At 35.7% G+C, this 24,913-nt stretch overlaps 1 protein-coding gene and 1 long non-coding RNA gene across 7 annotated transcripts in view; one reads left to right on the plus strand and one right to left on the minus strand.

Annotated features, from left to right (window-relative positions):
- Nucleotides 1-24,913, minus strand: part of NCKAP5 (NCK associated protein 5) — a 1,104,295-nt gene that overhangs the window by 647,229 nt on the left and 432,153 nt on the right. The gene's annotated exons all lie outside the window — the stretch shown is intronic.
- The window catches only part of LOC110223772 (uncharacterized), a 143,196-nt gene that overhangs the window by 13,849 nt on the left and 104,434 nt on the right, over nucleotides 1-24,913 (plus strand). The window lies entirely within an intron of this gene.

The following is a 24,913-nucleotide window of genomic DNA, read 5'->3' on the forward strand; positions in this document are numbered from 1 at the left end:
TTTCTGTATCCCCCACACTTAGTAAAGTGCCTGGAATGTAGTAGATACTTAACAAATCTTTATTCATTAACTGGAATGTTTTATGTGGATAGTAAGCTAGGCCTCAAACTGAATAGTAGGAAGACATTAAGCCAGGCTACATTTGAGAAACCATTGTTCTCTAAATACTTACCACTACAAAGCATATCTCATACAAAAATACAAATAATTTCTTTTTGTTGCTACATGATGTAAATTATGGAACACTATAGTTTCTGGAGAATATTATAAGTAGCCTCAAAGAGGATGGGAAAAAATTCATGTTAGGCTTAAGCAAGATCCAATATGTTATTCAATAAGATTTTCATGTGTGAGGCAGTATACGATATGTATTACGATTATGGATGAACAGAAAAGGAATTAGGCCATATATATAATAAAAATGAAGTGAATAGATAGACATTAGTAACACTCCCAAAAGTTACAAAAAGAGCAAGAGATAGACGATAGACATACATACAGACAGATATATAGATAGATCATTTATTAAGGATTTACTATGTGTCGGTAGTTTTGCTAAGTGTTGGCAATAAATCCAAGCAAGTGAAAACAGTGCTGACCTCAAGGGGCTTACATTCTTAAGGGGAAAAACAATATACAACATGGAGCTAGAAAGTTGAGAGGAAGAGGAAGGGAACAAATACCTGGGGAAATATCACAGAAATGCCCTGAACATATCCTGTGGAGGCATGGATCTGAGCAAGTTAAGTTCAGAAAAGGCTTATCAGAGTCCAGTGAACTCCCAAGGGTAGAGCTTAAAATTTCAGAGGTGGAGAGGATGGTCCAAGTAGTCACCGCATAGTGTAGAGATGGCTAGGAAGATGCCAAAAAGAAGAACATCATTTTATGAGAAAAGGAAGGCCTTCATTTTATGGAAAATTTATGGAAAACATGGGCATAACTTTTATTGCATAAGGCAGCATGAAGAATTTGCTGGAAGGGGATACACTAATGAAATCACTGATCTGCCAAAGTGCCAAATGTAAGAGAATCTACAGAAATGTGCTAAATTGTAAAGTGTTAGGCACTGTAAGAGCTCAGAAAAGGAAATCACTGAGAACCAGAGAAGTAAAGAAAGATGTCAGAGAGAAGTCAGAGTTTGTTGCTGTTTGCTTGTTTCAGTCATGTCCAACTCTTCATGACCTCATTTGGGATTTTTTTTTGGCAGAGATACCAGAGTGGTTTGCCATTTCCTTCTCTAGTTCATTTTACAGATGAAGAAATGGAGGCAAACATCGTTAAGTGACTTGCCCAGGGTAACACACCTAGTGTCTGATACCAGATTTGAACTCAGGAAGATGAGTCTTCCTGATTCCACATGAAGCACTCTATCCACTGTGGCCATCTAGCTACCTGATGCATATGATTTGAATATCTAGAGGGAAGAAAGGAGTGGCATTCCAGTAGAACCTCATGAACAAAGGCAGGTCAGCCTAAATAGATTACAGGGTTCATGGGAGGGAGAAGTGGAGAATAGTGTTGGATGCATATTGCAATGGTCTTGCATGTTAAGCAAAGCTTGAATTTGATGTGGTAAGAAAATGAGTTATTGAAGGCTGTAGTTTCTTTTAACCTCTCCATAAAAATTTATCTTTCTTTCCCTTAGTGCCATGCTCTGTAAGATAAGCCAATCTATTAAAGTAATTCTTCTTAAGTGTTAATGGTTGCTAACAGGGTAGCATGTTACTTTTCTCAGGTACTTTATATATGTGTGTGTGTGTGTACATGTATGTATGTGTATATATATATATATATATATATACATATATATGCATATATGTATATACACACACACACACATTAACAGACTCATCTGAGAGTTACAATGTCTATAATAAAAGGGCAGAAATTTTAGGTATTCTAGCAGAATGAGATGGAATTTTTATTTTATTTTTTATGGGTGGTGGACTTTTTGGTAAGCCTACATTACGACATAGATCACACCATCCACCCTTCCTTTACACTGGTCCTATTCTCAGATTGGAATTCCTAAACTACAAAGGCAATAGCCCTATTATATGAATCTGGCCCAACTGCTAAGAGACATTGTTCTATTTTGACAGTAAATCTTTTAATTCTAAACCAAACCTATATCAATGGTGTCTCTCATAATCAATCCTGTCCATGTTTTCATTTCCAAAGCTGGGGACTATGACAATTAAGTAGCACCAAATACTTAATAAAGACATGTAAATAAACATGGTTAGCTTTCAATTAGCCACTGAGAGTCACTAGTCTCCAGAGAACCCTGAAGTCATCACTAGACAATGCAATTACCCTGAAGAAGGAGTGTCGCCCAAGTACTACATGGTTTTATATTGTGCAATTGGCTTTCTCCACCATGCTGTGCTCATAGCATCTGTGGAAAATTAAACATTATTCAATCGAATGCTTTCCTGGACAACTGTTTGCAAGTGGTTATAAACTGCAGCCTTGCACTGATGCTCTGTGTCTGCCAGAAAGCCATTTAATTACCATTGAATGGTTCTTTTCTAAGAGACAAAGGGTGACTAATCTTCAAGGCAAATGTATAGCAAAATATTATTGGTTCATCAGATCAACTTGTGAAACCATCATACTACGAGAGGATGGCTGCCTCTTCTCACCATAAAAAGTAATATGTCTGTCTCTATGTTTCTCTGTCTGTCTCTCTCTCTGTGTCTCTCACATCATCTCATTTACCTAGCAATATAACTATCAAGACTGTTTATAGAAGTTATAAAGTAAAAAAGATCTGCCAGGGATTATGAATATTAACCAGTCCACTCCTTTCATATAATAAATAGCCCAGGGAGGTACAGAGACTGAAGTCACTCAGTTTATTAGTGACACAACAGAACTGGACTAAGTTTTCTGCACGATACTCCAGTGTTTTTATTTTTTCCACTCTATGACCAAAATTCAACTATATCTTATATCAAGAGGTGATGTAGCCCCTAGCATTTTAGCGATATTGTTTAGGTCCTTTGGTCATTTGTAGCTTATCCAAGCAAAGCAAACAATATTAGCCCTGACCTTGAAATTTTAGAAGCTTAAGTAGAATGTCTATTATCCCTCCATTTCAAAAGGGATCAGAAGTCATTGTTTTAAGGAGCTAAGTGAATAAGTCTAGAAGTATACCCCAGAAGGTAAAACTTAGACTACCTCAGACTATTGCTCCCACTCTGTTAAGGACTTCATAGTTCCCTGAGAAAAAATGAGGCTAGTCACTGAAAGCTTCCTCTTCTCTCCTCCTTACCTCACATCATTCAGACATTCTTCACCCATCCCCTTATCTTCCTTCACTCAATTTCTGAATGAAGAGGAGGCCTTTCTTGCCACAACCAACCTCTCTACATGAACCCTTGAACCCTTCACCTCCTGTGTTCTACAGACTCAGAATCTCCTCTACAACATCCCTATTAAGTCATCATCCTTTCTTTGCTTAAAGACATTCAAGAAAGGGTAATATATTTCATCAAAAATTTGTATACACATTCAGCTGTCCTGCTTAACAAATTGGCTGATGACACAAAACCACTGATTCCACCCATCCTACTTTGGAATTCCTCATTCTATTAGAAAAAAATTCTTTAAATGAAGATGATACCTTCCTTTCTATATCTTCTATCCAACACTCCTAGTCCTTCCCTCTGGGACTGAGAAAAATAAGTCTTCCCCCTGACATGACCTCATTTCAAATATATGAAGAAATTATTAAGTCTCCTCCTCTCTAGACTCAACATTTTAAGTTTCTTCAATTAACTGTGCACTATATGTGAGGCCCTGCTTATCAATGTTCTTTTTTTTTTAATATGGCACTAAAAACTGAGTATAATTTTCTAGATGTTGTCTGACTAGGTCAAAATCCAACAATACTTTTACCTGGTTCTGAAAACTACTACATCTTTGATGTAACCTGATCGCATGAGTTTTTTTTACTTCTATAACACAATTAACTTGGATTGAATTTTCAGTCTACACAAATATCCAAATCTTTTTCAGATTAACTATTAGCTAATCCTCTCCCATTTTGTTTTCTGAAGCTTTTTTCCACCCAACTACTCAATTTCATAGCCATCCCAATTAAATTTCATCTTATTTAAGTCATCTCAATGTTCTAGCCCCGGGGTGGAGAACCTGTGGCCTTGAGGCCACACATGACATTCTAAGTCCTTGGTTTCAAACTTTTGACTGAGTCCAAGTTTCATAGAACAAATCTTTTTATTAAGGGGATTTGTTCTGTGAAGTTTAGATTCAGTCAAAGGGCTGCACTTGAGGACCTAGAGGGCTATATGTGGCCTTGGGTCCGCAGGTTCCCCACATCTGTTTCAGCCTATTAAGACATTTCTTCCCCAAACCATACTTTATCATCTAATTTATTAGCTCTCCATTCCAATTCTTTATCAACTGCAAATTTGACAAACCTAATGTTTATATCCAAGTCACTGATAATCAGCATAGGACAAAGAACAAATCCCTGGGTGACTTTACTTGATACCTTCCTCTAAGGTGACAGTGACCTATTAGTAACTATTCTTTGGATCCACTCATTCCAATAGGCCCAAACCTACCTAAGTCTACAATTGTTTAGCACTTAGGAAGACAACTTGTCCATGAGGATATCATAAAAGACCTTGTCAAATGCTTTGCTAAAATCAAGATAAATGTTATCAATGGAATTCCTCTGATCTAACATTCTCATAGCCCTGTCCAGTAAAACAAAACAAAACAAAAAACTGAGGAAATGAGATCACTTATGATACTTAACATGAATCTTCTGCAGTTAGCTGCAGAAGTCTTTCCAACTTAAGGAGACATTCCAGAGCTGGTGTACTGCTGGCATAACTTTTCATGACCGCAATTTTACCCTAATGACATGAATACTAGAGTAGGAGTTGATGGAGACAATCAAATTAAAACATAATACTGAATACTAAATAGAATTATCTCTATATCTCTAAATGGAGCAGGGTGGGAGTAGGGGACCATCCTCCATATTTTTAAAAAGTTTCTTCAAAGATTTCACATAAGTCTGATTGTGCAATTAAATTTGGACTTCACCCACAAGATGCATAACAGAGCATGTGACTTTGAGTACAAGAGATGGAATTTCTAGACACTACTCTAAAGGAATCAACAAGTAAATTTGCATACTCTTTGTCTAGTCTTGACTTAGACATTAAAAGAGCTACTGAAAATTTAAAAGGTACATTTTCAAAGCTTAAAGAAACATCATTATATGTAATAATTCAAAAATATGTGTATTTATATTTATTTCTACATTTACATGTGTATATGTATACACATATGTGTATGTGTGTATGCGTACACACTTGTAAAGCAGAGAGATTACAGTAGTGATACAGAACTGGTCTTAGAGTCAGCAAGCCCCAAGTTCAAGTCTATCCTCTAACACACTGGCTTCAAGGACTGTGAGCAAGCTATTCTGACTTTACGTTTTCCATAGAACTCTCTGAGGATGACTTGAAGAAAGAGGCTGATCTGCATTTGTAGAGGAAATTCCTCACTGGTAACTTCCTACACTGATGAAATGACATGTCTTCTTCTCCCTCTCTCTTAAAAAAAATGAAACTAAGACAAAACAGTAAATGATAAAGGCTAAATTTGCCATAAAGGCAATAAATACCATGGGGGTTGGGGAACAGAAATCAGTGTGGACTGGAAAGAAAGACTTCAAGGAAAGGAGATGGGCATTTATCCAGAAATGATTGTGATATAAGAAAGGGAGCTAAGCGGCACAGTATATAGAAAGCTGGGCTTGGTGTCAGGAAAATCTGAGTGTAAGCTGGATTCAGACACTTAGAAGCTATGTCATCCTTGCGGATGCCTCAGTTTCCTCATCTATACCATGGGGGATAATAATAGCACCTATGTCTCAAGGTTGTTGTGAGGATCAAACAAGATAATATTGGTAAAGTACTTAGTACAGTGTCTGGTATATAGTGGTTGTTCAACAGAGACTTGTTTCCTTCCTTAAAAAAGAAGTTAGACTTGAGCTAAACTTTGAAAGATGAGTATGACAAGTTTAAGTCACTTAAGTGAGTAGAGTGCATTTAGAATTTCCTACAAGGGAATCCTATGCTATAATAAAATTTGTTTGACTAGATATCACATAGTTACCAACTAGGGTGATTTAAACTTTCTCTCTTTGTTTGATTTTCTCTTCCACCATGAGTTTAAGGAAGTTATTTCTCTTATGTGAGATATTATTGAGCATAAATGCAAACTACTTAGCCAGTGTGGTTTTAGAGAAGGGGAAAAACAAGGTCTGAGCAGTAAATATTTCTGAGTCTACATAAGCAGGCTTCAGTGGTCTTCCCTATATGTAAAATAAACCTAACAGTCTCAGATCTTTGCAGCCATTCCAGCAGAAACTTGCATGAATAAGAGAATCCCTTGTTTTCTCTGCTGTGTGGCATCCTTAGCAGTAGTAAACTTTATCAGCATTATAACAACCTGTAAGTGTGTTTCTATTGAGCCTCCTAACTATAGGTGGACCCAAAGCTCTGGGGCCTCTTGTCTTTACTCTCTGTGCTCTCACTTGGTGAACTCATCTGTTTCTATATCTTTGATTCTCACTCTTGTGCAGATGACTCCCTTGACCTATATATTTAGCCCTAGCAAAAGTCTTGTATTTCTAATTCTCAACTCTTTCAGACTAGACATTCTCTAATCATCTTCAACTCAGCAAGTCTAAAACAGAACTCATTATCTATTCCCCCAAATCCACTCATTTCTTAAAATTCTTCCACTTTTCCCTAGGGCACCACCCTTCTTCCAGTCACTCAGGTTTACAATCAGGGTATGATGCTTGATTACTCATTCCTACTCATGCTTTGTATTAAATCAATTCCAAAATATCATTTGTATTGTCACGACATATCTTTCATTTATCCCCTTCTCTATACTTAGGCCCTCATCACACCACTCCTGCATTATTGTTATGGCCTCTGAATTGGTATTCCTGGCTGGCTCAAGTCTCTTTCCACTCTAATCCAACCTCAGCATACCTACTTAAGAGAGCTTTCTAAACTAAAGGTTGGATCACTCCCCTTATCAATAAACTCCAATGCTCTGTCTTGTAGGACTGCAGGATTAAATATAAACTTCTCTGTTTTTTAACTCCTTCACAGTCAGGCTTTATCCTGCCTTTCCAAATTTATTATAAATTACTTCCCAACCTGCACTAAGTGGTCCAGTAAGACTAGCATTCCTGCTATTTCTCACACATGTCATTTCATCTCCCAACTCCAACCTTTGTGCTTTGCATTGCCTAACCTCATGCCTGAAATGCACCCATATTACATCTGTCTCTGAGAATCCCTTATTTTCTCCAAAACTCCCAAATGCCACTCTCTACATGAAAGCTCTGCTACTCTTCCCAGAATAGAACCTAGCACCTTCTCTGAATCCCTTTCCCTTAAACCCTAAATTTTTTTGTATGTAATACACATACACACACACATATACACACACTTACATAGATATATGTTGTTTCCCCCGATAAACTACAAGCTGTTTTAGATCAGTATTACTTTATTTTTACATTTGTACTTTTGGAGTCTAGAACAGTACCAGTCACATGTAGCAAATTAATAATTCCTTATTCATTGATTTTTTGGTAAGTACTCTTTCCACAAGCATACATATCTACCCCAAGGATTTTATATAGCACATTTTGAAAAAAAAATTCTGTAGAAAAATATATGAACCCTTTTAAAAATAGAAAATAAATTTAAATACATTTGGGGGAGGTTTGCTGTTTTGACAATTTTGTGCCATGCTCTGTGTGTTATAAACCTAAGATAAAGAATCACAGAGTCACTGTCATTCTGTGACTGAGAGCTGAAAGGGACCGTACATCAAAGGAATGGTCACTGAAATACCCATGGCAAGTGGTTGTCTAGTCTCTGTCTGAAGACCTCCAATGAAGGGGAGTCTCCTACCTCTCTGGACATCCATTCCTCCTTTGGACAGGCCTAATTGTTAGGAGGCTTTCCCGACAGCAAACCTCAACTTGCCTTCTTACAGCTTTTTTTTTTTGTTCTGAAACAGAAGGAACAAATCTAATCTCCCTTCTATGTAATGGGTCTTCAAATATTTGAAGATGGTTATTATGTCCTTCCTTAGTCTTCTGTTTTCCAGGTTAAAATTTCCCAGTTGCTTCAACTGGTATTATAATATGATCATAATATGAAATAGAATCAAGAACATTTACCATTCTGATGACCTTCTTCTGGATATGCTCCAGCATATCAATTCACTTCTTAATCCATGACACCCGCAGCTAAACACAATACTTGAAAAGAAGTGGGAAAGGATGGAACACAGTAGGTCACTCACTTCTATATTCGTAAAAGCTCTGCCCCTCATAATGTAGCCCAAGATCACATTACCTCTTTTTGGACCCCTTATCATACTACTGCTCATATTGAGGTTGTTCACTAAAAGCCCTAGAACTTTTTCAGATCCACTACTCTTTACCCATGTCTACTTGCAAAGTTCATTTTTTTTTATACTTCAGGGCAAAACTTTTTACCTCTATCCCTATTGAACTTCATCTTGTTAGATTCAGCCTGATGCTAGCCCTAGGCCTGTCAAGATCAGCCTTTTGGATTCTGAGTCTATCATCCACTGTGTTAGCTTTGGTTCATCTGTAAATTTAATTAAACATGTCATCTACACCTATATCTAAGCTATTGATAAAAATCTCAAAGCTATAGAAGGACAAACATAGATCCTAGTGTACTTTACTGGAAACATCCTGCCAGCTTGACCTTGAAACATTAAGAACTATGTTGTGAGTCTAGCCATCCAAACAGGGTTGAATCCAGTTGTTTGTATTACATCTAATCCCTAGCTCTCTATCTTCTGCAAAATAAGAATATGAGATATTGTATCATTGGATCGGAGACAGAATAGCATGAAATCAGTTTTATCTGTCCCTGTTACTGCTTTTTATTAAAATGAAGCTGCTCCACATCAGAAAATACAACACTTGCAGCAATGCCATACAACAGGTGTTCCCAAATGGTAGTTTCTGACTGAGCAGTCACTCTTCAAGTGCAATCCGGTCAACTTTAGGATGTCAGCCATCAACACAGATCTTTACCCTTGGCTTACAGAAATTTCCACTGGGATTACATATACTTATAGGCTGTGTGCCCTTCCTTTCCTGCTAGAAATGTCTCTGAGCTGCAGAGATGGAGCTGTCAAATCAGCAATATTTTCTCCACTATCTCTACCCATCTCCACCTCTTTTATTATACATTTTGTTTCCTGCCGTGCTAGTGGTTGGATTCCTGGCAAGCTTTGCAATTAGAGGAAGTAAAAAGTAGATTCTCCCCGGCTGGAAGGTTGGCTGGCCTTACCACAGTTACTTGGTTTGGAAATGCTATGATTTCTGTGTTTGGATCTAAGTAAGAGTGTGTGGGAGAAAGAGAAAGGAAGATTAGAGATTCGTTCATTTTTCATGTGAAGACTCAAGTCCAAAACAGATTCTCCAGGAGCAGAATAAAAATAGCATCCAAGTGTTTATTTTTATAGTACATTTTTCATTTGACTTTTGTTAAGCTTGAAGAACTGAAGCTATTTAAAACATGGAAAGGTCATCCAAATCCTTATTCTGTCAAACATGTGCACACACATATGAACTCACTCACTCCACCATTTTTTCTTTATGCTTACATATTCTACTGTAGTATGTGAGGTCCTGGGGTCAATGCCATCCTTAGTCCCTTAGGAAAATCCAAGGCCTGTTGGAAATCATACTCTGTACCACTATGTACCCAAGTCTATCAAAGCGCTCCCCCCCACCCTAATTCTTAACACATAAACTTTTTTGTATAGGGATAGGGACTGGGTCTGTGATATAGGGAAGTACAAAGTAAGGAAATTATCTCTAACGATGAATGTCAACACCTTCTTCATAACTTATAGCGTTACAGACAAGAGGCAACTATTTGCAACTTACAGACAGTCGCTGAGGGCACTGAGAGTTTAAGTGACTTGCTTAGGGTCACACAGACTATATATGTCAGAGGTGAGACTTGAACTGAGTTCTTCCTAGCTTCAAGGTCAGATCTCAGTCCACTATGCTATTAAACCATGTCTAGATAAAGGGGGATTAAAATGAACATGAAGAGCAGCCTTAAAAGGAAATGAAAAGCTGAAGAGTAAAGATGGGAGTAAAGAAAGGGGTAAGCTTTATCTGTTTTTATTTGATGATGATATGGGCAGATGTATCAGGAGGGCAGAAGAGACCTCTTTTAGGTTGATTTTATTACTATGATATGATCTTCACAGTTTTTTGTTTTTATTTTTCCTTTTTTAAGCACCGGGTGAAGGAGCTACTCCCTGGTTCTTGTTGTTGTTGTTGTTGTTGTTGTTGTTGTTGTTGTTAAGATGTTTCAGTCATGTCTGATTCTTCATGACTCCATTTGTGGTTTTCTTGGCGGATACTGGAGTGGTTTGCCATTGCCTTCTCCAGCTCATTTTATAGATGAGGAAACTAAGGCACATAGGATTAAACGATTTGCCTAGGCTTACACTGCTAATAAGTGTCTGAGGGTGGATTTTAAACTCAGGTCCTCCTGACTCCAGGGACAGGGCTCTATCCACTTCACCACCTAGCAGCTTATGGCTATTCTTTTGAATCACTGTTGGTTGATAGCATAGTGGGGGGGGGGGGAACCTGAGGCCTCAAGCCCCTCTAGGTCCTCAGGTGCAACCCTTTGACTGAACCTAAACATCACAGAACAAATCCCCTTAATAAAAGGATTTGTTCTGTAAAACTTGGACTCATTCAAAAGGCCCCACCCAAGGACCTAGAAGGCCAAATGTGGCCTTGAGGCCACAGGTTCCCCACCCTCGGTAGGGTATTCCAAAACATGTCACAGGCAGATTGTCTGGATTCACAGTACCCCAGGAACAAATTTAATTGGAGGGAGAACATGCTTATGTAAAAATCAGCATCCACATTATCAAGCATTCTCATTAAGAACTTCTTTTCTGCATGTTAACTCCATGGTTCTTTCAGTTACTTTCCTAAAAGTATGGAGATTTTCACAACAATGCTTATATTCTGAAGCATAAAGCCTTTCAATTCCATGACTTAAGTAACTCAGTTCAACTCTTCTGGATTTATTGAAAAAGGAGTAAAACATGTAGTTTTCTATTTTTTTCCTGTGGTAATAGAGAGAAAAATGACTGCCTTCATTTTTGTTCTCCTTTCAGAAGAATCAAAATAACTGAATTCAAAACCTTTAAAACTTAAAATTAATGTATTCCTAACTGAAGGCTGCTTGATGTACCTTAAGGTTCATCTAAAAATAGAAGTGTTTCTTGAATTAAATAGCACCAGCCAAACCCAAGGCCCAGATGATCATTCATCCCTAGTGGGCAATCCTCTGGCTCAACACTACCTTTAGTCAGAAGCCCAGGGGCTTCTGCCTTTCCCAATGAGTGGGAGAGGGATGGAGAGTATGAGGCAGGAAAGGGAGGGAGAAAGACAGGAAGGAATGGAAAATCATAGTTTTTAGTTTAGCCCCAAGTTATGTCTCACTTATGAAAATAAATACAAAGCTGCATGATTGTTCTTATGGAATACATACACATGCATTACATATATACACATGTAATGTATGTATACACATGTTTACACACATGTATCCAATAGAATAAGGTCATGTGCCTACAAGTGTTTTTGGCTGTTTACATATATGTATCTATATGTAATATATGTATATAAATATATCTCATAGGAACAATTGTAGAGCTTTGCATTCATTTTCATAAATAAGACATTTTCATAAATTACATATATTATATGCATATATCAGAAAAAGAGAGTTAACAGTCTTTTAGCAAGATTAACTTGTTCTTATCATATACATTGATTCTCTTGGATTATTAATACAACAATGGATATTTGGGTCTCTGGGAGAATGTGAAATTTTATTTATCTTCATTTTAGGAGCCTATGTATACTATTGACCAAAGAGAATTCTGAACATAGAGAGCTCAGATAGATTCATATTTTCTTAAATATGAGCACATGTTCAAGAACAGATGGGCCTACTTCTTAACTCCATGCTCACGCATGTTGGAACACAGTCCCACAATACACTGGGCACAGTGCCCTCATGCTGCACTGTTGTGTAGAAATCAAAGCCTACAAACTGTTTACCATTGGTTTTGTGTTAAAGACAGCCCAGTCAATTATTGTATCTAATTTTCTACATTTTAAAGCTCTCACTATCCCCCAAATGACAAGTATCTCCATGCACTAACAACTTAGTGGATTTTCCTCCATTTAAATTAAAATTAAATAGTTGGTTATGGTAGATTACACTTTTCATGTCTTCTCCTAGAGTAAGGTACTTATTCATTCTTTACTGTGGACACACTTCAGCCTTAATAAATGCATTAATGTCAGGAAGGTCATTTATACTGTTGCCTGCTGGAGTTTTTCTTCTTCAACTTAGTAGGGAATATTTGTGATCTTTATTATCCCAAATAAATCTAAGAAATGCCTTTTGCTTGGGGCTCTTTATTTTAATTTCAGAGAAATAAATCATTTTAGGCTTCAGGCCATATTAAGACATGAAGTGATCTAAAAATAACCCTGCATATACATTTTAGCCACATGGTTTCAGTTTTAGTGGTGGCTAATGTCTATAAGTTTTCCCAAATCCTATTAGAGCTAAATTTTTGGAGACATGTTTTTAAGGAATAGAGATGTTCGAGAACAAAGAGGAATACACTTTTAGTTGGTTGATGGACTTGTTTGTTTAGCTATATAACATCATAGATCTAAAGTCATAACATCATAGATCTAAAGGTGGAAGGGACTTCAGAGGTAATCTCTTCCTCATTTTACAGGTGAAAAACTGAAAGCTATTGAAGTTCAGCAGCTTCTCTTTAGTCACATAGGTAGTATCAAGTGTAGAATTTGAACCCAGGTGCTCTGATTTCAAAATACGTGTTCTTTTCTCTATATTGCTGCTTACGTCAGTCACTGCTCTATAACTACTTCTGGGTGAACTTTGTAAATTTGCAGAGTAATGGCAAGGTTTTCTACTGTGATTTAAAAATACTTGTTAGATGAAGGTACATAATAGAGACAGAGAAATACAGGCCTGTAAGGCTTTAGTGTTCTTCAGATGGTCACAGAGTTTTGCCAATAGTCTTGGGCATATGGCAGTGTTTGAGTAACTGGCTCTGATTATTTACATCATTGATTTATAGACTACAAACCCCATATGATCAGGGGCCCTGCTATTTTCTGTTCCCTATCTTCAGCATTTAAGTGCTTAATCTATGTTTGTTGACTCAAATCAAGATAACTAGACAACCTGTCCACTGCTTCACCCTGGACTATTTCCATCATGAAATTAGAATAGCTATCAGCATCAAATCTGAAATCTGACATTCAAGGCTCTTCAAATAACATGAACAACAATAATAATAATAGTAATAATTGTTCACATTTTATAGAGGAGCTAGGTGGTATAATGGACTAAATGCTAGACTAGGAATCAGGAAAATTTGGATTCCTTCCAAAAACACTCATCCTGTTACCTTGAGTTAGTCACGTGATATATTTTAGCCCCAGTTTTCTCATCTATAAAATGGAAATAAATTATAATACTATAGAATCTACCTCACAGGGTTGCTAAGAGGAGAAAGTAGGATACAGTATATGACCTTTTCAAAATTTATATAAATATTATTATTATATTGCATTATAGTCTATAAAATGTTTTCCTTTCAACAACCCTGCAAAGTAGATAATAGCAGTAATATGATCTTTGTTCTAAATACAAAGAAACTATGTATTGGTAAGATAAACTGTAGCACCCCAAATCCCACAATTATTAAGAGCAAGACTCATATCCAGGTCTTCAACCTTCAAGTCCAGCAGTTTTTCTACAGTACTAAACCACAGTGACATAGTCTCTTTGCTACCATGCTGGCCAGACTGAACCTTCTTCCCTTGTGACAAAGAAAATTAAGAAAAAAAATCTAATGTAGTAATGTCATATCTGGCAATTTATAAGATATTCTGTCCTAATAGTCCTTCATCTCTCTGCTATGAATCAAAAGATATGTTTTAATTTCTATTTTCTCTGGTGACTATTGGTCAGTTACTCATAGTTTAACTCTCCTTTTCTGGTCTTTTAAATTACATTGTAGTCATTGTGTACATTGTTTTCTTGATTCTGCATCACTTCTTACAAATCTTTCTCTTCTATTCTGAATTTGTCTCATAGTCATCATTTTTAATGTTTAATAACATTAAAGTATATTCATATAAGACAGTTTAATTTTCCAGCCATTTCCAAACCAATGTTTTTTTATGAGCACAAAAAGTTTGCTAGTGATAGGATCCGTGGATCAAAGACTAAGGTCAGATTTGTCACTTTTCTTGTGTAATTCCAAGGTGATATACAAAACTATTAAACCACTTCACAGCCCTACTCACTGTACATTATTGTGCTCATATTCCCACAATCCCTCCAAAACTATTTCCAATTTATGACATCCTTTTTAATATAAAGAATATAAGATAAAGCCTCAGAGTTGTCTTTATTTGAATTTATCTTATTATAGTGATTTGGAGTCTGATTTCATATGGGTATTTTTAATTTGCAATGCTTCTTTTTAGATACTATTTATATCCTTGGATGACTTACCTGTTGGGGAAATTTCTCTTACTGTTATACATGTCACCCTCTAATACCCCTTTAAAACAGTTAAGTAATGGTTATGGACTCCTCCTAACTCCCTTCCCAATCATGTACATATATTCTCTGCCTGCCCCTTGAGGATTGTATAAAATACTTTGACATGTATGGACATCCACTGTCTTTTTGGGGATCTGACACCTTGGTAGAAAAGAGAGCTTCCATCCAGCAAATCTCTATATATTTCTATTCCTATCAGTGATTTGAAGCCTATATTTATAGTTTATAATGTTCAATAAGCTGCCAATAAAAAGACAAGATGTTATTCTAATTAAAAGAAGAGAAAGGAAGGGTTCTTCCCTACTCTGGTATAATGGAAGATCCTGATCCCTCTGAAAAACTTACACTTCCTTATAAAATCTTATCAACTTATCTTTCTGTGACTCCACAGCCCCCCCAACCCCGACCCTGTGCCCTGCCTCTCTGTCTCTTTGTCTGTCTGTCTCAGTTTTGGTCTCCTTCCCTGTGTCTCTGTCACTGTCTTTATCTCTATCTTTGCCTCTTTGTGTGAGTGTGTATGTGTGTGTGTATGTGTGTGTGTGTGTGTGTGTGTGTGTGTGTGTGTGTGTGTGTGTGTGTGTGTGTGTGTTTCTGTTTCTATCTCCATCTTTTTCCTCTGGCATCCATCTTGTCATGTTAAAAAGTGCGGGAAAGCCTGTGAGTGCCAGTACCATGGCTGCATCTATTGGAGCATTTGCAGTGGCAGCCTAAGAAGTAGGATAAGGCTTGTGACAAGAAAGGCATCAGTGTCATAGAAGAATAGCTCCATAAAACAATCCCACTGGGTGTTTAATCAGACTGTGATTAGTGGAAGTGAAGTGTAGAATTGATTAGAAGCTTTGAAATGAGACTATTTACACCACAAAAATGTTTGAATATTGGGCTCCCAAATGACTGACTAATATCACTAGTAGTGATAACTTACTGAATTTTCTTCTAATCATTTTAAGATTGTCCAGCATTCCCTTTTCTGTATGAAAATAACTCTCTTTTCCACACCTGATGTATGTTATTTATTGAATACTTCCTTTACTTCCCCATTTGTAGCAGGTTCCTTTGAATAGAGTCAAAGATAGATTTGTTCCTCAGGGATCCAGGGTAGAATGGAATGAAGCTCTTGGGGAGGCCAGTTTTCCTAACAAGAAGTCAGGGATGCCCAGATCAACAAACTCAGGTCAGATAAAGTGGTTGACATAAATTGCCAGCCTCTGTGGCCTCAGCCAAGAAGTTTCCTGTGGCCAATATGCTAGAACATATATTATACACATCAGATTTTTATAGGTGGCTTTTGATGCAAATATTTTTCCACTCTACCTTTTTGCTTCCATATTTTTGTTGATTTTTAACTATGAAAAGGATTGATTTTATAAATTCAAAATATTTGACTTCTTTTTTCATTCTCACTTTCTCTTTTGTTGACTAAGGATTCTCCCACTAGGTTATTAAAAAAAACACTCTCTATTCTTATTAAAGAATATCACCTGTTATATTTAAATTGAATATGCATTTTCTGATACTCATGGTATAAAGTGTAAGATGCTGGTCTAAGCTAAATTTTTGCCAAATGCTGTCTAGTTTTCCCCAAAATAGTCTTTCATCAATAACTTGTGTTATTGGGTTAATCACATCCTGAGTTGCTGCTGTGATTTACTTTTGTTTCTTCTTTATGTAGTCTTTTCTATTTATCTATTTTTTGGGTTTTTATTGAGCATCAAATATTTTAATGACTACTGTACTCTAATAAGATAAAGATCTAGTAAAACTATGCCCATTTGTTATTCTCATAATTTCCTTTAAGATTCTAAATCTTGTATTTGTCCAAATGAACTTTGTTATTAATTTAGCTAATTCTATAAACTATTTTCTAGGTAATTTGAGTGTTAAATCATTAAATATATTAATTAATTTTGATATCACTTTATTATATTGGCATGGTCTAATCATGAGTAAGGAGCACCAGTTCCTTGAGAGTAACATCTTTGTCTCCTTCTTCATTTGCATTAAGATCTCCTGTCGCCAGCACTTTGCACAGAGCTTATTAATCAATATTTGTGAAAAGAATGATGTACTAAATGTTTCCAATAACAAATTTTATCCTAAACCAGTTGAATTGGTGGAATGACACTGAAATTCTTTCTATTATTTCAAATTGAGATAGCTTTGTATCTGCCACATTATGGGAACTCCAAAAAAGACCATGGATGCTAGATGTGAAGAATTCTCAGTTGTTGGCTCAGGTGAAGTCTATCATCTTCTGTGTACTAAATTTTTAAGGCTAAGAAGAAAGTGTGACTTTTATTGATCTTGTTTTTTTCTTTACCATAGGATAGCTAAACATACTGCTTATATAGAATAGGGACTAAATAAAATAGTCTGTTGATGATAATTCAAATTACATAGATTTGAATATTGGCTCTGCTGCCTTAGCTGTATAAGTTTGATCAAGTCATCTAACTTCTTGAGGTCTCAGATAACTCATTTACAAATGGTGTGTGCAAAAGAGTAGAGGAGGGTAGAGTTTAGACAACTTGTTCTTTAAAGAATCTCCCAGGTATAAATCTCTGATCCTATGATCTGATGGTACTGACTATGATGATGAGGATTATAATCCTCATCATCATCATAATCATGATGATAATGTTAATGACGATATGGCAAAACAACACTATTACATTCATTTGAATAGTTGTAAACTATGGGGATTGATAATATTTTCATTGCTTGCTCAACTGATAATTTTTTATTATTTTGTTTTATTTTTCAGCATTCTGTACACAAACCCTCTCCTCTAATCTGCTTACTTTCTCATCACAAACCTTGCACTTTCCTATCTCTGTGTCCTTGCTCAGGTCATTCTTTTTTGCCTCCATCCTTTTCTGTTGACCTGTAATTTTCCTTTTCATCTCTCAAAACCCCACTCATCGTTTAAAACACCACCACTTTCAAGAAGTCTTTCCAGTTCAAAGCTCCCCATCTTCTGCCTTCATTATTGCATATTATCTATACCACTCACTTGGTATTTCATTATGTACTACTTTGTGCTACCTCTTCTCACACAAAATTACTTAATTCATACTTGTTACTTAATTTTTTATTTACTCTCTTTCCAACTAGATTGTAAGTTCCTTGATTATATGGACTCTGTCATTTTTTTTGTATTATTTACAGTGCCTAGTACAGTACAGTCTTATAAATAGTAGACGTGTGACAAATATTAAGCGAATGATTGATTTTTCTCATAATGTTGGCTTGGTTATCTTTGATTCCATGGATATGGGGAAGAAAAATGGAAGAGAAGAGATATTGAAATATTCTACTGCCTTGCCTAGAAGTGCTTAGTGATATCTACTTATTTTTAAGTTCTATTTGGCTCTTTTGAATTGACTCTTTTACTCTCCTAAGGATTCTATATGTATATTTGGGTATGTGTATGTGTTTAAAATATCTCTTGATAACTTTTCTCCAGGAGACCTGGGTTCAGATACTGACTAATTCCCCATGTTGAAATATTCATAGATATAGTAATATATCTTTGCTCAAACTGTAGGGTTCAGTGTCTGAGTTAAGAAGGGGTGGCTCTGTTGTATGTACTCCATTCAGGGAAATGTATTCTATTATATCCCCTTTTTTGTTTCAATGGCCAGTGGAATCACACACAAGGGAGTAATATTACTTAATCAGTGGCTTATTATCTATTAGAAGTGGTTTTAATGATATCCTCCTTTAAAAGTGTGTTGTCAATGTACAGTAAGTATTGTTTGGGTTTCTAACTACAATTCACACTTGGTTTCTCATTGTCAAGGAATTACTGAGTCGTGACTACTGAAGCCTATTGTATTGCCCCATTTTAAGAGCACTGATTTATTCTTTTTTTTTTCCTGAGAGGAAGGCATAGCCTTAGAAGTAGGGTACTTATCCTGGTTGGGGGGCTGGAGAATGTCTCTAACTCTTTGTAACAACCCCTGATTGGTGATTGAAGAGTGGCATTGATGGGTTTTCAAGGAAGTCCCATTTAGTTGAACTTGCCTGAGGCTATAACTATAATTTAGAAAAATCTGAGTAAGGGTTAACAACTGATGCCCCCCTATCTCCTCTGATCTTAGTTCAACTGTCAAGACATGAGCAGAGAGGAAAACAGTACTTTTTTGTGCTGGCATTGAATAAAGTATCCCCCCAGGGCCAACCTCCGCCATTTGTTTGCTACATTTTTATTCCCCAAAATTGGCTCTTTTACTCTCCTATGGGTTCAAAAAACAAATCCCAGTTGTTATTTTAATCTGTGTCCACAATTAAGAATTTGTGTAGAATAATTTTACTTATTGCCAACTATAACTACCAAGGGAAGTGTTTGATTACAACAAAGGCAGCTTGCTCAATGTTTGGTACCTCCTTCATCAGGGGGTATTGACCCTTTGAGGATAAAGATATGCTAACATTTGAGATGCGTGGGTAACATACATATACAAATCAGGATGTTTAAAAATATGTACTTAAAAAAATGACTGGGCTTCACTGAAGGAAGCCTATTTTGTAAATTCATGATATTTCTTACCAGAGACTTGATTCTGAAAGAATTAATCTATGCTAGACAGCATATAGAACAAGGGTGTTCTTCTCCCTAGGCAGAAAACAGCATTTACAATTGCTAAAATTGTAAAGTATTTTGTCTCTTTCTTCAAATCAGAAAATCTTCAAATTGGATGAGTTCTCAGAGACTTTGCCCAATAGTTTCACCCAAGGATTGCTAAATATATCAAAACAATGCAGAAAATGAATGGGTTCATCACTTGTGTGTATAATTTTTCAAATTACAACTACTCAAAGTCTGTTCACGATAACAAACATTTTGAATCACATTACACACTCCAGCAAAATATGCACACTTCAGGAAAAGGATATTTGGACAATGGCATGAGAAGAAATACAAATAAATCACTTCTGGGGGGACTATTGTTTTTTTTTCTATTTCTTCCTATATATTCATAAACAAATGCATGGTTAAGGGCATTAATGAAAGTTGCTATTTTAAGACCTCTGAAAAAAAAATATGATCTAAATTTTGAGCTGAAAGGAACATTAGAAGGGCCTGTTAATCCTTCTACCTAAGAATGTATAAATGTTTTACAATTACACAAGAATCTATAAATGCTTTACATTTTACAATCTAACTTCCTTTGGGGATGAAGAAAATCATCAGTTACCTCCTTAGGGAAACTAAAGAGATAGTGCTTTATCTGAATTCTCACAGAAAGGAATTAATGCTTCTAGGATTCTTTGTATGGAGTTAGGCCTAAGAAGTGGCTTGGGGAAGGATGGGAAAGGCTACCGCTTGCAAAATTATGCAGTAGGTCAAGTTCATTTTCTGCACCTGCCTACTTTTCCTTTTTGGTAATTCATCCCCTATTCTCTCCCACTCCTTACCACCATTATCTTCAACACTGAGTGCCTTGTATGCTCCTGCTGCTATATAGGAACTCCACCATCACTGTAGAACCCACTTAGGTCACTATTTCTAAGGTCTATTTAATCCTCTTCCATTTAAAATTTGTCTGTTTTCTTAATAACGTTCCTTACTTGTTCCATTCTAAAATTTTTCTCCTGTTCTTTCCTGGATCAAATTCTCAACCTCTCTGAGGTTAATCAGTCCTTATGTGAACAAAATATCTGTGCTACAGTGTTAAAAGGAAATCTCTCTCTCTCTCTCTCTCTCTCTCTCTCTCTCTCTCTCTCTCTCTCTCTCTCTCTCTCTGTCTCCCTCTCTGTTTTTCTGTCTCCTCCTCTTCCCCCTCCCTCTCCCTCTCTTTGCTTCCTTCTCCTGCTTTCTCTCTCCCTTTCTCTCTCCCTCACTCCCTCTCTTCCCCTTTCTCTCTCTTCTCTCAGTGTTCTCTCCTTCTCTTCCTTGAGCCTTGCCTTTGGAAGATATGAATATCTGAATGGAAACCTTCTAGTGACAATAATCCCTATCTCCTTGGCTGTCCCAAAGAGATGGTTCTGTTATTGGGAACTTCAAGTCAGATAAGAGGAGAGAATAGAACTGTGGCAGGTGAGTGAGGAGATTATTTGAGGAGAGGTAAAATTGAGAGGCTTTTCAATGATAATACACAATTTTCTCTTTTAGAGCCACCTCTAAGTCAGGCCAGCCCTGAGGGACTCCATAGAGAATTAGTTTCCCTTCATTTATAACCAGATAAAGTAACCAAAGGAAAGTGTTATTTCACCTTTTCAAACATTTTGAAAAAAAAAGTAGAAAACCAATTTCAGGAATTCAGGTTCAAAGAGGAGTTTGGGTTACATGTATTATTTGGATTAGCAATACACACCCCTTGATTTCGCCCAATTATTTCATTCCTTTCTGGTTGTAACTTCATTTGTCCAAGGTGATTATACTTTATTCTTTAGTATGAGAATATGAAATTACTACTTTGATATTGAGGGTTAGGCTTTGTAAGCAGCAAAATCACAGAGCTGTTAATTCATATTATTTAAGTCATGTATTATTTAAACCTATGAGAAACTAAAATTACACATATAGGTAGTTTTATGTTATATAAACATTTTGCAGTATAGAGGAATTATAAAAATGTAACATATATCATACTCATATCGTAATACACATGATAGAAAACACAAAATTCACTGCCAGTCATCAAATGTATGTTGTTTATATTTTTCAAGTGTTTGTTCTTCTAAACACTCAATTTGAGGTTGCATGTGGATATAGCTATCTGTCAAATGTTAAGACAAAGGAGCTCTCAGCTGTTGTTGCTTTTCAATTTGTCTTGTCACTCATAGATATATTTAGCAAAATTGTAAAGTATCAGATGATATAAGAAAGTAACAAGGGTGGGAGGAGGGGGAAAGTCCCTTTTCTCTCTTCTAACTTCTCATGCTTAAGCACATAAACATGCAGACAATTACAATAATCTCAAATGATTCTATGGCAACTGGTACATGACCGTGTGTTTATTTCTTAGTATGCATCAGAAAAAGGACACAATAAAAACAAATGGGTTTCCAGCCAGCCTATGGATAACCTTCTGAACTTGGCTTCTGTTCTTTCAATGGTACAGATGAATTCCCAAGACATTTTTCTTTTGAAGGGAATTTGTTGTTGTCAGTAAAATCAGTCAGTCTTAGATGAGTACTCATTGACATGTAACCATATTTGATCTTTGCAAGTTCCTTTCTAAAAAAAATTTTGGTTATAGGCCTATTATGGTCAAAAACTCAACATTACTCAAGAATAACTAGTCATCTGAAGACTGTGATTACAACAGTGTATTTCTTTGTTGTACAACAGATGGTTATGCCATATGAAGTAAACCCTATTAAGCACTGCAAAATGAGGACTGAAATTTTAAATCCCTGAAACTAAACTTCTCCTACTAGCCCATTTCTCTTGTGATTCTATGTATAACAATGAGGATATGATATATGTGTGCTATGCTTCTAGGTTTTTGCCATTTAAACTGGTTGTTATAAGTCCATGTTGATTTACAATTAATAATGAAAAAGCTATATTATCAGATTTTGTTAGCATTTATATATTCCACTTTTTAAAAAGTCACTAACTACTTCAGAATAGGTGGCATAAGACCCTACATGACCCACTCACTGTAGTAAAACTGGTAATATTCACAATTGAATAACGTGATAAAGTTAGACCACTGGTCTTTACTGGTTTCCTCGGACATGGTTCTAATCGCAAAAAATCAAATTGTGTTCAAGTGCATGACTAGCTATTTGCGTGATTCTTTGCAGATCAAAGATTCCATCCTTAGTCATGAATAAAGCATTCTAAACATATATTCCAATTGACAAAAGATTTTCCATACTACTCCCTGTTGCTCATATATCATTCACCAAAAACTAATTTTGTTACAGTTCTAATAATGATGCTATAAAACAATCATAATGCATATCTCTTTAAATCAGTCAAGTTGAGTTCTGTTTGCAAAATATAATCAAATGTAATTTCATGATTCAGTGAATAGCATATAAATCTGCTATTATTGGTTTTCATTTTCTTTTCAATACTACCAATTTCCATTTGCTCACTGCTGATTATTTAAAGTATCCAAATATCATTATTGCTCATTATTGCCCTCAATTGTTATTCAAATAGGGCTTATTTCTGCTGTCCTCTACTATAATACATAAAACTTCACTTCACCTACAGTAATAATTCCATTTCTGAAGTAAAAATGGAAGTTATTACACACAAAGATTTGAGCTTTTGTTTTAAATGAGGTTAAGTCCATGTCTGAAATGAGATTTTAATTTAATCATATGCCAGAGAACAAAAAAGGTCATTTGGGTTATTTCAAGCAACTCAAAGACTCGAAAATTTCTCTATTTCAATTTTTTCTATTAAAAATCCAATTTAATATTTATTATATATCAAAATTAGGTCAAAGAAATGCTCACTTTCCCCCTCGTATCTAGTAAGCTTTAAAAAAATAGTTTTGTGTGGTTTCAGTGGCCAAAGACCCTCATTTTATGTTGAAAGAAACAAATTTTTTTAAAGTACATTTGAGATAAATAATTATTTTACTCGTTTTTGAATCTCTAGTGCTTAGGACAGTGCCTAGCACAGAGTAGGTATTTAATAAATATTTGTTGATAGATCAGTGAAATATTCCATGTCCACCATAAATGTTATAAACATGCCCAAAGAATGATGATGTAATAAATTCTTTAAAATGCATAATAACCAATATGTAAGGGGAAGATAAGTAGATCATATGACTATAAGATATTTTGTTGATTTAATTAAAATAATATACTGAGTCACAAAAAAACCTATAGCTGCATGGTATGAGCCAGATCGTATATACTAGAAACGAAGAGGAAAATCTACAAGGTTATCTAAAAGCAACTGGGATTTCAATTAATATAATAGCATATGTTAAAACTCTTTGAGTTATGGAACTTTAGCACTAGAAAGGACCTCAAAGATCATCTTGTCTAATCCCTTCTCTTTTTTTTGTTGTTTAAAAAGTATTAGGTAACTAAGCACCATAAACGTCTAAGGTTATACAGCTAATGAGGGGGCAGAACCAAGACTAGAAAAGAGGCCTACTGGCTCACTGTCAAGTGATTTTTTCAATAAATAAAAATGTATACAGCATACATATATATATTCATCTGTGCACATATCCATAAATTGGTATATACACATGTATGTATATAATATGGCACTCTAATGTATTTGTCTTATTTTTGTTTAGTGGGAAAAAAAAGACTAGATTGAAACACACATATATATGTTAGGGTATACATATATGCACGTAATTTCTGTATGAGAAATGACAACATATTGTCTCTCATGATAAAACACAATTCTTTAAGTTAAAAATAGCAATGTAACAGAAAAAATAGCTGATAGAGTATACTTTAGGCAGTATTCTCTTACTAGTTATACATTATTATATTATTCATTTTACTAGATTATTTGGGGGATTTATTTAAATTCCTGATTGGTATACAAAGTAGGAATGGTATTGTCTCACATGACAATCAATTGATTTGGATACATTTACACTCTATTTAGTCCTGTGTGTGTTTGTGGGGGATATACACATATATGTATATACATATACACATACAAATAAAAGGCCCAGTCTTTGCTCTTGGACAGTTTATGGTCTTGTTGGAAAGATAACACCAATATATGAAACTATGCCTATAGTCTCTGGCACCATATAATTAGGTGCTTAAGCTATGTAGTTAAAATGGTAAGTACTATAGGAGGTCAGAAAACTGAATGATCAGTTTCATAGCAGCTACCTGAACCCAGCATGGCCATATTGACCCAAGATTGAGACTATGATTTCACAACCAGTTTCTCTGCCTCTATGCCACAAGCTCCATCTGTTTTTGGAGTCTTGTGAGATGCTTGCAGACTTAGGAATCTGACGCTGATTATTTTATCCTCTTGTCACCAAATATATTCTTCTTCTGTGCCCTTACCTGTAATCAATACCCTCTTTTAAAAAATTCAACATCACATATTGATGATAACATTTTCTCTTAAAAAAACTATTCTAACATGCATAGATTCAAAAAATCAGTGCAATAAACATCTCAAAATAGTTATATAGGAGGAAGAATTGTGTAGTGAA

This window comes from Phascolarctos cinereus, unplaced genomic scaffold (assembly GCF_003287225.1).
Source record: "Phascolarctos cinereus isolate Bilbo 61053 unplaced genomic scaffold, phaCin_HiC Scaffold_726;HRSCAF=1367, whole genome shotgun sequence".
Lineage (NCBI taxonomy): Eukaryota > Metazoa > Chordata > Mammalia > Diprotodontia > Phascolarctidae > Phascolarctos > Phascolarctos cinereus.